Here is a 3,229-nt window from a genome sequence, read left to right as displayed (position 1 = left end):
ACATACATGTGGCGGAACTGGTGAGGGAGTTGTGGGCATATTGCACCCACGGGAGAAAGGTGGTCTAGGAGGCGGGATTGCGTGCAGCAACGCAGCGAAGAGCAGACTCCAGGTTTTGGTTCGCCCACTCCGTCTGCTGTCGGATTGGGCGTGGTAGCCGGAAGACAGACTGACTGCTGCGCCCACTGCCTTGCAGAACTGAGGACCACGGTCTGAGACAATCTCAATCGGAATGCCATGAAGTCTGAATATGTGGAAGACTAGAAGGTTAGCAACTTGGGAAGGAGTACATAATGGACACACTTGGAGAATCGATCAATGATGGTAAGGATGATGGTGTTACCTTCAGAGGGGGGTAGGCCGGTGACGATGTCCAGGGAAATCTGGGACCAAGGGCAACTCGGAATGGGTAAGGGGCGCAGCAGACCAGCTGGGGGTTGATGCGAAATTTTACTTCCGAGCACAGACGGAACAGGCTAGGAAGAACTCACGGGTGTCTTTAATTGGTAAGAGGCGCAGCAGACCACCTGGGGGTTGATACGAAGCTTTACTCCGGGCACAGACAGAGCAGGCTAGGATGAACTCACGGGTGTCTTTAACCAGACTGGGCCACCAGAAGCGTTGTTGAATGAAATGACTGGTTCGGGTGATTCCGGGATGACAGGTTAGTTTGGAGTTATGGGCCCACTGAAGTACTTCTGAGCTGGGGGAATTGGCACGAAGATCAGGTTGGGTCTCTGAGCTTTCTTAACAACTTGTTCGATTTCCCACGTGGCAGCCGCAACAAAGCAGGAAGAAGGAAGATGGAAGGATGGGCTCCGGGTCCACCGGGCTGGAGGGAGGTGAATAAAGGCAGGAGAGGGCATCAGGTTTGCCGTTACGGGAGAGGCTGAAATTGAACAGATTGAGAAACAATGCCCAAGGCGCTTGCCGGGGGTTCAGGCATTTGGCGGAACAGAGATAAGCGAGATTCTTGTGGTCAGTCCATATAAGAAAGGGAGAGAATCCCCTCCAGCCAGTGCCTCCACTCCTCCAGTGCCCAGAGGATGGCTAGTAGCTCACGATTCCCCACATTGTAATTCCGCTCGGCTGTAGAAAGGCAATGAGAGAAAAAGGCACAGCGATGTAGTTTTTGGGATACAAGGTCCCGCTGGGTGAGGACGGCTCCCGCCCCAGTGGCTGAGGCGTCAACTTCCACAATGAACTGGAGGGAAGCGTTGGGGTGTCTCAGGATATGGGCACTGGTGAATAGTTCTTTAAGGTGTTCAAACGCTTGTCATGCGGCTGGGGTCCAATGGAATGGGCCACTGGTGGAGGTGAGACTGGTGAAAGGAATGACAACTTTGCTGTAGTCATGAATGAATTGACGGTAGAAATTGCAGAAGCCTCGGAAACGTTGCAGCTCTTTGCGGGTGGAGTGAAGGGGCCAGTTGGCGACTGTTTGGATCTTAGCCGGGTCTGGTTGTAACTGTCCCTTGGCAATGATGTATCTTACGTGTACGGAGGAGAGAAAGAATTCACACTTCTCTGGTTTCCCAAAAAGGCGGTTTTCGAGTAGGCGCCGAAGGATCCGGCGCACATGCTGCCAATGTTCTTCGGGGGAACGGGAGAAGATGAGGATGTCATCTAAATGTACAAAGATGAACCGGTTGAGCATATCGCGGAGGACGTCTTCGATGAAGGTTTGAAAAACTGCGGGGTGTTGGTTAATCCAAAAGGCATGACCGGGTATTCAAAGTGTCCGAAGGGGGTGTTGAAGGCAGTTTTTAGGCAGATGATACGTGTTGGGCAGGTCCAACGTGGTGAATATTTGAGCATCATAGAGAGGCTCGTAGGAGGAGTCAGCGATGGGGAGTGGGGCTTTATTCTTCACTGCGATATCGTTGAGACCACGCACGCACGCACACGCTGTCCATCACAGCCTCAGTGAGGTAAAGCCTCGTCCAAAACGTAAGTCCAGAACGAACTCAATGGATCCCTTAGCGTGTGGCTAGACCTTGTCTTGCTTGTCTGTTTATTGGTATAGAGAGACCACCCAGTGGGCATGGGAAAATGGGCTTTCACACAGGAATATAATTCAAGTCACTGAGTCGTCACACCTGGAGACAGCTTGGCGACATATTGGTTAGCCATCTGACCCAGAGTTTCCAACAAATTGAGAGATTGTAAACATTCTGACGAAATTTCGAGATGCATACAGTATGCTACGGATTAACAAGCAAGTGAAATTGAATTTAAGAATATGTTAATGTAATAGTTTACTCTGCTGTATACATTCACCATCATCACCATGTATTTTTAACTTGAAGAACCGGGCGACTAAAAATAAAAGACCAATGTGTTTGTTTAAGAAAAAAAAGTATCTATTTCGTTGAGATAGCCCATTTTTGCTGGTAAATGCTGTTTTACTGTTTTAAACGGTATCGCTCTGTATATTAGTCTTATTGCAAACTTGACTTCTTAATCTTAATGCAGATGGGCATTAAGATTAGCCATCCTAACCTGTGCTTCGTCATGCTGATATGGTCAGATCAGTTTTCTACCTTCATCAATACTATCGAACTCTTTTAATGTTGATAAGATGCAATGATCTGTAAAACGCTATTTGCAAGACCTCAACGGAGATTTTACAACATATACTTTGTGCTCAAAGCCGGTAGACTCCTCTCACTGACCCCAATGTTTTCTGACTCCACATGTCGCATGTTCATGCGTGACCTTTGCCATTATTACACCACGTGACCTCACCCTGTCTGACCTCACGTAATCCTTAGAAGTGCCAGACTTTGTTTTCTAACCCTTTGAAGTACACATTTTCTAGCTCATGATACTTTTATTGTTTTATAACCCCTGTAAAGTACCGGTTTTATTGTTGAATAACCCTTTGAAGTGCCAGATGGATGCTCACGACCCTTCGAAGTACCGGTTTTATTGTTTTTGGACTGGTCGAGGGACCCCGAATGACGTCACGTGTTCAAAAGAAACCCCCTAAAGGTCAAAGGTCAAAGCCATAAACCTGTCAAAACAAGGCCAGAGGAAGAGGGTGATAAATCCTCCACATGCGGCAACAACAACCGGCGACGTCACTTCGGGCCATCCATCATTTTGACATTTGCTGACTATTACCATCTCTAGCAAGGCATGTTAAAACAGTCCTAATCGGTATATCTGCTTCAGTGACCAATTGAAGTTCTAACACGAAGCAAGAAATTCACAAAAAAAAAAACCA

This window comes from Phyllopteryx taeniolatus, chromosome 14 (assembly GCF_024500385.1).
Source record: "Phyllopteryx taeniolatus isolate TA_2022b chromosome 14, UOR_Ptae_1.2, whole genome shotgun sequence".
In the NCBI taxonomy this organism is placed as follows: domain Eukaryota; kingdom Metazoa; phylum Chordata; class Actinopteri; order Syngnathiformes; family Syngnathidae; genus Phyllopteryx; species Phyllopteryx taeniolatus.
Note: the sequence above shows the minus strand (reverse complement) of the source record.